This window comes from Micropterus salmoides, unplaced genomic scaffold, assembly GCF_014851395.1.
Source record: "Micropterus salmoides isolate LMB-PRFRI ecotype aquatic unplaced genomic scaffold, ASM1485139v1 Ms_hic_scaffold_10, whole genome shotgun sequence".
NCBI classification, from domain to species: domain Eukaryota; kingdom Metazoa; phylum Chordata; class Actinopteri; order Centrarchiformes; family Centrarchidae; genus Micropterus; species Micropterus salmoides.
The window spans coordinates 34,547,742-34,558,327 of NW_024040041.1; the positions used below are offsets into that span (position 1 = coordinate 34,547,742).

At 44.9% G+C, this 10,586-nt stretch overlaps 1 protein-coding gene across 1 annotated transcript in view; it reads right to left on the reverse strand.

Moving 5' to 3' along the window:
- Positions 1 to 7,896, reverse strand: part of si:dkey-89b17.4 (zinc finger protein 850) — a 36,685-nt gene extending 28,789 nt beyond the window's left edge. Inside the window, exon 1 of the mRNA XM_038709177.1 lies at positions 7,727 to 7,896. The gene's annotated coding sequence lies outside the window, so the exon portion shown is untranslated. The remainder of the gene's footprint in view (positions 1 to 7,726) is intronic.
- Positions 7,897 to 10,586: the final 2,690 nt, after the last annotated feature.

Here is a 10,586-nt window from a genome sequence, read left to right on the forward strand (position 1 = left end):
ATTTGAACAAGTGAGGTCTAATATTGACACATGCCTGTTTGTTCCTGACATCACGTGACGCTCTGACGGACGCCGCTGCAGCTGAGGGTCAGAACCGACAGACCGCTTCTCACACGTGACCTTCCTGTGCAAAGGTTTTAGGGCGTGGAGAAAATGCTGTCAAGAAAGATTGCTTTCAAAAACAGACATGTTCATAGATTCTACTTATAAGTCATCAAAAAGCAAAGTGAGTGAACTCAATCAAATTAATATTTGGCGTGACCGCCGCTTCAACATGTCTACTTTTGAAAAGCAGTTTTACTTTACAGCAGTTTTCCCCACACCTGCCTAAAACTCTTTGGTGGACAGAAAATCATTTGTCATGTTTTTAAAGCATAAATGTGGAAGATTTGCAGCTTTTCCTTGTTTTAATCAGCGTAAACTGATCATGTGACCTCATGTCAGATCTATTTCTTGCTTTTGTTTGAGAGCTTTTTTGCTCATGTCATGTTTGTGCTCCTGGAGACCAAAAAAACATGGCAAACACTACTTGATCATCTTGTTTTTCTCTATTTTGTAATTTTCTAATTTAAAGAACTGATTTTGATGTGATGGCACGTTTCAGAAAACGATGCATGACTTGTGTTGCAGCTGTAAAACAAGCTTTGCGTCGATGCCTTGTTTGATCCATAAAACCATATACAGCGGACTGTTTCTCACGGACGATTATTACTGTCGCACAACGCCCTGACGCTGTGGACAAGTGAAGGCGACATGATCTGATGGCTAGAGAGGAAGAAGAGACAAAGACAGAAAGCGTCCAAAGTCTGGGATCATTTCAAGCCAACAGAAATCAGCAGCTCTGCACAGTGAGTCTGCTGTAAACCAGAACCACGGCTTCAGCATCTGAGCAGGTAGACCCGGTCCACGCATCCAGTCCACGGAGCGGACCCTAAACGCGCTAACGTTAGCATTTAAATCATGACTGTTAGATGAGATGAAGGCCAGCAAAGGTAAGGCACAGGTCTTTGTTTGTTGCTGGTTGGTCTGTGAGTTTGGGTCTGAACGTTACTGTGATGATCCGGTACAGGAGGCGCCAAGCAAAAGGATTTCTCATCCGATGAATCGATGGAATAATCGGTTTAATAGCCGATCATTAAAATAACCAATGGCTGCAGCCCTGAACACCTGCTTACGCGGCATCATCCAAATTATCTGCAGCGTCACACAGAGAGGAGCTACAGGAAGCCGTGTTAGATTCTTGTTCAGCTCACGTTTATTTACAGCTCCGGTTTAATCACTTCAGACACGCAGACTAACTGCAGACAGGCGGCTCGCAGATGTATTTAGAATACACCAGAAACTATAGTGTAACGGTTCATTAGCGCTCCTCCACTGATAAACACGGCATTAGCTTTGTGGCTAATTTAGCAACGGGCAGTGTTAGCTGCTGTAACGTTACGTGATTTTAGAGAATATTTAGAAGTGATGAACTAGAGACAAATGTGGACCGTTCACTAGAACTGCGACACAGTTTGAAATAAATCTACAATCACGTCTTCCGACACCCAATTACTATAACATTAACCTGCGGTGAGCCGAGAGGAAGCCGGGGGAGGGCAGCGAAAACGGGAGGGCATCTCCTTGTTTTAACATGCTACAGGCTGGTTCTGGTCAGCTGATTGTTTTCTTCTGTGGTTTTTGTGGTGAGGCAGAGTTGTTAACAGGAGCTGCAGCTGATCGCCCTCTGGTGGGCAAACTATGCAACACTTATATCATGAGTGATCCGTTTCTTTTTTAATAGTCATATCTGATATCCGATTAAAAGCAATTAGCTCATGTCAGCCGATGAATCGGTCGGGCTGTAGTGTTCAAACAAAACACAATGAACATAAAACATGAAATGCTTCCTTTGCTTTGTGGTCACGTCTGTCCAGTTTGTGTCAAAGTAAAGGGTTAATATTTGTAAGCATATTCTGTTTTAATAAAAGGTAGAATATTTTAAAAGAAAACAAAGGCTGGTGCAGCCAGTATTATTATTATTATAGATTTAAGATTATAATACATAAAGCAGCAGGACGTAAAGCTCACGCTCACCTGTCAGTAGTCAGATTGATCCCTCGTTAAGTAGCAGAGGTGATTAAAGTGAGTCGCTGTCGGTGACAGTGTTAACAGGCTAATCTGTAATCTACAGCAGGCAGACATGTTAATCTGCGCACACACACACACACACACACACAAACCTGCTTGTTCAAACACTCTGAAGTCACACTCAAGGACCGTTCAATGACTTTCAAGACAGACTCAAAGTGGTTGCTTCCCACAGGAGACGCCAGCCCCGCCTGACAGTCCACACTCATTTTTAATCTGGTACGCTGTCGGACAGTGAAGCCTGTAGGTGGACTTAAATCGCCTCGTTGTTTTATTCTGCCTCATCGTGTTGCGTTTGCTCTGTGTGATGAAGGTGCTGTGAAAGTAAAACTTTAGTCCAAATGTTTTTCATTAACGGACACGTCTGAAGAAAAACAAGTTTTATATTCAACAGGCCTTCAAACCGACCAGTAGACGGAGTTAAACGGTAAACGCTCACTCGTTACGCGCGAGCAGTGACTAAAACTCGTCTCTGTCCGCGAGAGGAGTCTCAGTCGACCGACTCTTTCCACGGGAGTACAGCAGGAGGCGGTTTACAGCGGCGCCGACCGGGAAGACTGCGTCGAGTTCATCTGTCAGTAACATCGTCCACAGTTATTTATGAGACCTGCGATTGGTCGGCTTGGCAGCATTGCATTTGTGTCGTTGTGCTCAGTCTCCTGGGCCCAGTTCTCCTGGTTTAGTTCAAATATTGAAAATGGGTTGTTAAAAAGAAAAAAGGATTCTGAAATCGGATCAGATCACCTAATAATCCAATCCTGGACTTGATCTGGATCAAATCTTCAGTTTGTGTAGTTTAGTAGGACAGGGACCCCTTTGATCCAAAGAAACAGGATTATCCTGATCCCAACAGAAGGCTGCATTCAGCGTGGATTTTAAAACTTTTCCAAATAATACAACAATTTTATCATGTAGGAGCCTATTTACACATTTATTTATATTTTGCTCTTGATTTGTTTAAACTTTACGGTGATGAAGTAGATGAAGTAGACTTTACCTATAAGCCTTTCAGTACAGGAAGAAAACAAGTCCCCCAAACAGCTGTTAGTATCAAACAAAAGCAATGTATTTAATTAATTAATGAGCCCTGTCACTTATTAGTGTACAACGGCACAATCATCAGAGGTGAACCACTCAAAAGTAGTAACAACTGCATCTCTTGCTGCAGGTCCAGCCAGCCTCCTAAAAGCTGCTGTCAGACATCTGACTAACTATTGGACAACACATGCTCAAAATACCCACAGTGCATCTATGAATGATGTACATTTGTTTGTTTTTCTTGGATTTGTTGTGCGTCAGATGGTCTGAAAATGGAAGGAAATGTTTGTGTTATTTTATTGTGCGTTTTCGGTCTCATCAAACAGCAGCGACCCCCCCGCTGGCTGTTCTACCTGCTGGTCTTTAAATCATTAACTGCCTGCGTTGTCATATGTAGTCCTATTTAGAGCGCTGGGATACCAGATTTGGTAATCCTGAAAAACCTGGATCTGGATTCTGGGTGATCCAATCCAATGTTGCTTTGAAAAACCGGCACAAAAGTAATCCAGGATTACGTGATCCAGGATAGCAAAACGTGGGATTTCTAAATTTTTTGAACAACTGGGCCCTGAAGTCACTTTCTGCTAGCGGCCAAACCAGCGGCTGTAACACGGTGACTGAATTATTTGTGAGCATGACAGCCCCCACAAAATGACTCATTTCACTACCAGAGTTTGATCCACTCGGCCGATAACATTTGGAAAATCTGGAAAAGCTGCACAATCATCATTTTACCCCCATTCAAGCTCGTGGAGGACTAAACAGTTAGCTGGTTGGCCGGCAGATGGCAACACAGTGGACGTATTGCAGAACGACGCACAGGAATAAACGCGTGGCAACCTGCGTGGACTCGACGCAGAAGCAGAAATCAGGCGTCATGGTTTTGTATTTTCCTGTAACCTTATAACATTTCTGTGTCAGCCTGGAACTCAAAACATTTCCTGATGCCCCAAAAATAGATATTTAAATGCAGCCACAAGCCGCAGCGATCGGGATCCAAACAGACTCGATGAAACAATTTGGACTCTAAACGTAACCTTGTTATCCGAGCCTGAATAGCGGGAGGAAGTCTTATGTTGTTTTGCAGCAGCAACAACCAGCAATATTTGACTTAATCTGATTTAAAAAACACACAACATGCATGAACTCCCCCACTGTTGGGGAGAAAACGTCGTTGTGTTGTTTCAGGCGTACTGCAGTGGCGGTCTGGTGTAAACGGCGAGTAAAGCCACACCGTAACATTTATTGTGTTGCCGTTCGTTCACCTGATATTAAATGTTGCCTTTATTAATGTATATTCTTTGTATCCAGGTCGATGGTGGGTGCTGCTGTGTGAAACTGCACGTTTCTGGGTCTTTTTATAATCAGCAGATTGTTTTTTTTAGCTTAAGCTGGGCTCAACTTTTTTGACACCTACGCGGACTTCTGAACCGACCACGGGCTGCAGCGAGGCAAGCATCTGACACACATCAGTGGACGTATGGATGTTTTTTTATTTCTCTTTTTTTTTAGAAATGTACATTTGTTGTAATAAGCCACGTCTAATCAATCATTACCACATTTTATCCAACAACTGAGTCACAACTGAATTTCATACAAATCCATGCAGCTAACTAGGAGATATTAGTACAGGGCAATAAAACAATAATAATCACAATATAATATTCCTCAATAACTACTGTTTTATAAAGGACTAATTTCTTTCATTATAATAAGACAAAAAAAAATAAAAGATTTGTTTAATTTTCTTTGTGCATATTTGTTGAAAACAGATTTTCTCATTAATAGTTTTGAATGTTCTGCCTCAGATTTGTGATCCACTGTTTGGCATCAAGAGTTTGTTCTGACCAGAAAGAAACTTTCCCTCAGGAGCAAAAATCTGCCTTTAAACCTGAAAGAAATGATGATTTGACGTTTATCCTGATAATTGGCCGTATCGCCAGCCCCACGGGATATAAATGTTGTGGTAAACAGGTTCTGTACATGGACGTAAAAACCTGTGACTTGGTTCCTTAAAATGACTTTTTATTATTCAGCTATGGTTCCAGTCCACGCCTGGCGCCGTTACTCGGACGAAGTTACAGGGCTGAACCACAAATTTAGGTTCGATTCATAAATAATGAATATATTCTAACACGTGGGAGTCAGTGGGGGAGGGGCGGCAGGCTGCTCAGGTCTGCAGCACGGTGAAGAAAGAAAAAAGGGAAAGCTGAGGAAAACATAAAGGTGTAGAGGATTTGATTGGCAGGAGAGGAAAGTCTTGGGGGGGAGGGGACACACAAACACACAGTCATGTGACTGCGTGTGCTGCTTCTGACTGGCTGAACATTTACATCTTTCAGATGTATTTAAACCAGTAAAAACAGATTAAACTCATTATGAACCAGTTCAGATGCAGAAACTAGATTTACAGCGGCAGGAGCACACCTGGACGTCCGCGTGTTCGATGCCCCAGCAGCACTTTACAGCATTAACAGGAGGACCAACTGGAGAAAGACACTGAACCCCAAATTACTGTCGAAGGTTCTGCCATCAGTGCGTGAATGTGAGTGGTCAGAAGACTAGAAAGGTGCTGCGCAGGTACAGCAGGGACAATATTTCTGTCTACCAGCTGCAGATCAAAGCACTGATGAGACTGAACGGCACATTCAAACAGCATCAGACCAAAACAAGACGACAGAATCCAGACAAGGGAACGAACACATGCAGCAGGAACACACAGGCCGGCGACGGGCAGCCGACGGGCCGGCGACAGGCAGCCGACGGGCCGGCGACGGGCCGGCGACGGGCAGCCAACGGGCCGGCGACGGGCAGCCGACGGGCAGCCGACGGGCAGCCGAGGGACCGTACATAAGTGGCGTTCATGCTGTGTGTGAATGTTTTACCCTTTAAAACCCTTTAACTCTGCAGGAAACCCCCTTTTAAATATTCATGAACCCAAACTGCTGCTAAAACCACGTCTCCCTTTTAGATATTTAATCCTAAACCTGCTCAGTAACTTCACTGTGAGCTTAATTAAGATCTTAAAAAACATTAAATGTAATATTATTCTCCCTCCAGTATCAGTTCATCCATCAGTTGCAAACGGGTCAATCCAAAGGGACGTCTTCAAATTTCTCGCACTGTTCAGTTTAAAAGACATCGGAACAGCTTCTGATTACTATTTAATTATAACCGTAAACACAAAATGAACAGTAGAGTTACATATACTACAGTACTTGGAGTAATTCTAACTGATTTCTGTAAAGAAGAACTTGTTGATCATCTAAAGGATGAATATCTGCAGGTTTTCTTCATGGTCTGACTGTAAACTGAATATCTGCCACAGTATAAATACAGTTGATGCAGCAGCATGTGTGACCTTTTTAAAGTCAATGCTTATTTGTTATTTATTCCCACATGAACCTGCGTCACGCTGCTTCACCTGTCTGCAGATCAATAACCTGCCCAGGTGAGATCCTGCACACCCGGCGTCTCATCTCAGATTTAAATCTCCGTGTCTCTGTCTCAGCTGCAGCCAATCAAACGCCTCACTTCTGCTTCCAGCCCGGATCATGTAAACAAACCGATCCCGGATCTTAAGAGCTGCACTTCTGAGTCTCAGGATCCAAACTCCGTGCAGGACTCACCGGGTTTAAACTCGGGAAACTCAGGAAACTAACAGTTCTGCCCGCACGTGTTTAATTTACTTTAGTTGCTCGGACACTTTAATGTCCGTCCCGGTCGCAGCGGGGCTCCCTGACCTTGGCCCGTCTCCTCTCGGTCGGGTTCAGCTCCGGCATTAATTTATCGGGACAAAAGCGGAGCCGCCGCCGACATTTCCCCTCCGCAGACTCCCCGACCTGACCGGGGGAACGACACCGAGCCCGGCCGGCCAGGAGGAGGAGCAGGGGGACAGGGGGACAGGGTCCACCGAAGAAAACTGGTCTAGTGTTTCCGACATGATGCCACCAACAGAGCAGGACAACACCTACCGCCGCCAGCCCCCTTTCACCGAGACCCCGTCTCCATCGGAAAATGGCTTTCGAGCAGCAAGCCATTTTCCCCCATGCTAACGGGCTAGCTCCTCAAACACAGCCCGCTGCACACAAAGGCCGGGGACAAGTCCAGCTCCTCAAAACAACGCGCACACAGCAGAATAAACACCCTTTGTGCTTTTTAAGCTTTAATAAAAAAGTCACATTTTCTGTATTTGAGGTGAAAGTCAGCGACACGGCCGCGCTAACGTTAGCATCAGCGCCGTGCTAGCTAGCAAAGCAACCTCCCCCCCCCCCCCCCCGCTTCTCTCTGCGATGAGAGAAAAAGGGGGTAAAACGGAAGTTCAATACAAATACAGTAAACCAAAAAAAAAACACGAACAAACGACACAAACACAAACGCGCAGGCTTCGCTAACACGCAGATGTGTCCCGCACACGAAGCGCACCGGAGGCTGGTTAGCTCTGCAGCTAGCAACCCGAGGCTAGCCCGGAGCTACACAAAGATCTCGACAAACACACCGCGGCCCCCGCTGATGGAAAACCTCGTCTTTCACATCGTCTTTTTAGCTCCACACTTACCCTCAACTGGCCCCTGCGCCCGCGACGTGGACGATGCACCGCGCGGGGATGCAAAAAGTGCAAGTTTCACGGATTAGGCATGGTTTATCTCTCCTCCCGCTGCTCAGCCACCGACTTTTGGTTCTTGGCTCTTTTCCCTTTCTGCCGCCGCTCCGACAACATACTTCCTGCCGCTGCCGCTGCGGCCGAGCGGCGCCGCAGCGCACACGCGTCATCATGCGCACAATCAGGTTTAAACCCGCAGCACAAACACCAGGTTTGCGGGTTTAAACTGCGGGTTCAGACTTTTATTTGCGTGTCCGTGTTTAGAAACAGGCCGGGGTGGAAGCTTCAAATGTCTCATTTTGTTCAGTTTAAAAGACTGAATATCAAAACAGTGCATACAGATATACTACTTATTATACTTTTACTAATTACATCCATCAAATGAGTCACTATTAAAGCAGAAATCAGCTCCTCCATCATCTACATGATAAAAGTCTGCAGGTTTTCTTCATGGTCTGACAGTAAACTGAACATTTTGGGGGGTTTCTGTCTCGGTCAGACTCTCTGACATTTAACAATCATTTATCAGTTCGGGGGTTTAAAACAACGGGTTCAGGGCTTTAGTCCCTCAGACCTTATTTGTGTCCTCGTTTGATGCAGATGAGACAAACATAATCTGGAACGAGCCGGGCGGCTGCTGCTGCTTCAATCATGTGGGTGTCCTGCAGAAACCAGGATTATTGTGGACCAAGGAGTCCACAGCTTCCACCAGTTAGTCTTCTATTAATCATTTGCTTTACTATCGTCTCGCTGTCTCACTGCACACGCCGTCTTAGAAACATTAACCTCCAGGAGCACAAAGCCTGGTCAGGATGCTCAGGTCTGAGTCCAGACTCCTTTCTGCTGCCGTGAAATTAAATATGTCTGTTAGAGGTCCAGTGTGTGATATTTCTGAGGATCTATTGACAGAAATGTAATATGAAATCTATAACTATGTTTTCAGTGGTGTGTAAAGACCTGACATGATGAACCGTTTTGTTGTTATTACCTTTGAATGAGACACCGCGGGGCTTCTGACATGGAGGTCGCCATGTTGCACCGCCGTGTTTCTACAGAAGCCCATAAAGACAAAGCGCGTTTCATCACTACGTTAAATACATAGAAGAAGTAGAAGAAATGGTCTTCTTCTGCCACCAGAGGCCGCAGCCTAACAAAAAGACCTAATAAGCTGCTGCATGGACGTTTCTCTGCTGAGCACCGATTATTAGACAGCTGATTATTCCAACTAGTGTTACTTTCATCAGACGAAACTAAACAAAATATATTCAACAACCTTTTTTGCGCTGACGAAGACGAGACGGCCACAATGTCCTTAAACGCTGACTGTGACTATATAAACATGAATATTGTTGATGAAAAATGACGAGACTGAAATGTAAGTCATTATTAATAAAAAGTCTTTCTTTCTTTTTGTCAGTATAATGAGGAGACTAAATATCACAGGCCACATTTTCTCCCTCTAAATTTCCACTTGTACAGTTTGTTCATTCAGCCGAGTTTTCTTCTTCCTGCGCTTTGAACGCTGGCCGACATCAGCTCCCCTAAAAGCATGATTTGTGATATTTCGGGGGGGATTAAAATATTGACAGCTGCTTTATTGCCATTAATCTCTATATTTCTCTGTCATCATGGATCATGCGAAGCGTCAGACTTCAGCGGGCCGGTCGCTCCACGATCTCCTGTCCCTGGTCCGCCCCACTTCCTCTCAGGTACGGGTCGTGTCTCTAGTACGACCAACACGCTGTGAACGGTTCGTGATCGTTCCCTCTGGCTGGATGAATATTACCATCGTTTCTCTGTTTTGGTTCGAGCAGATCGACCAAAACGCTGATCAAAATTATACTAAAGAGTTAGAAAAGACTAAATTGATGCCCAACGAAGGTTAAAGTCAAGGGCAACTGGACTTGGTTGAAGATACTGGAAGATGTTTCGTCCCTCATCCAAAGGACTTCTTCAGTTCTGACTGACTGGCAGATGGATGGTTTGAAAGAGGTGTCAAGGAAGCATCTACACCAGGGTGGAGAAGCCGTCATTGAACAGGGGAGGGGGTCTACGCCACCACTTATCCCCCACTTACAATGCTGTCCTTTCATCACTTCCCAGGAAACTCAACAAACGTAACCTATTGGCCTCAGGTGAAGATACCAACGATGGTCGTTCAGTCTTGGCCTCAGGTGAAGATACCAACGATGGTCGTTCAGTCTTGGCCACAGGTAGTCTTAACGACCGTAACGACTGTCGTCACAGCAACAAGGAACACTAACGAACCAGCGGTATCGATGACCCGGGATAACGACCCCACTGAGGTTAAATAGCTGAGTTTCCCTGCCAGTCAGTCAGAACTGAAGAAGTCCTTTGGATGAGGGACGAAACGTCTTCCAGTATCTTCAACCAAGTCCAGTTGCCCTTGATTTTAACCTTCGTTGGAGAACTATGACCTGGATGACTGAGAATCTTCATAGACGACTAAAATGATGGTTAATGACTAAAACTAAAACTAAAATACCCAGACTTTTAGTCAACTAAAACTTAATTAAAAATAGAGTATACAGTGAAATATGACAAAAACTAACAAGGACATTTGACACAGGACTAAAGCTGTGGCTCAGTACCGAGTTCGCCAAGTTCGCCAAGACTCGGTAGTACAAACTCCCTGGAAAGGGAGCACGCAGTCCGTCATTCAGCAATTGGAACAGCGGCGGACTTGATGACAGCTGGACCCGTTAGCGGACGGGACCTCACATCTCTGAAAACGTCGTAGCAATTTTTTTATATCAGCTCTGTCTTGAGAAATCAGCCACATATTTGGAGTTTA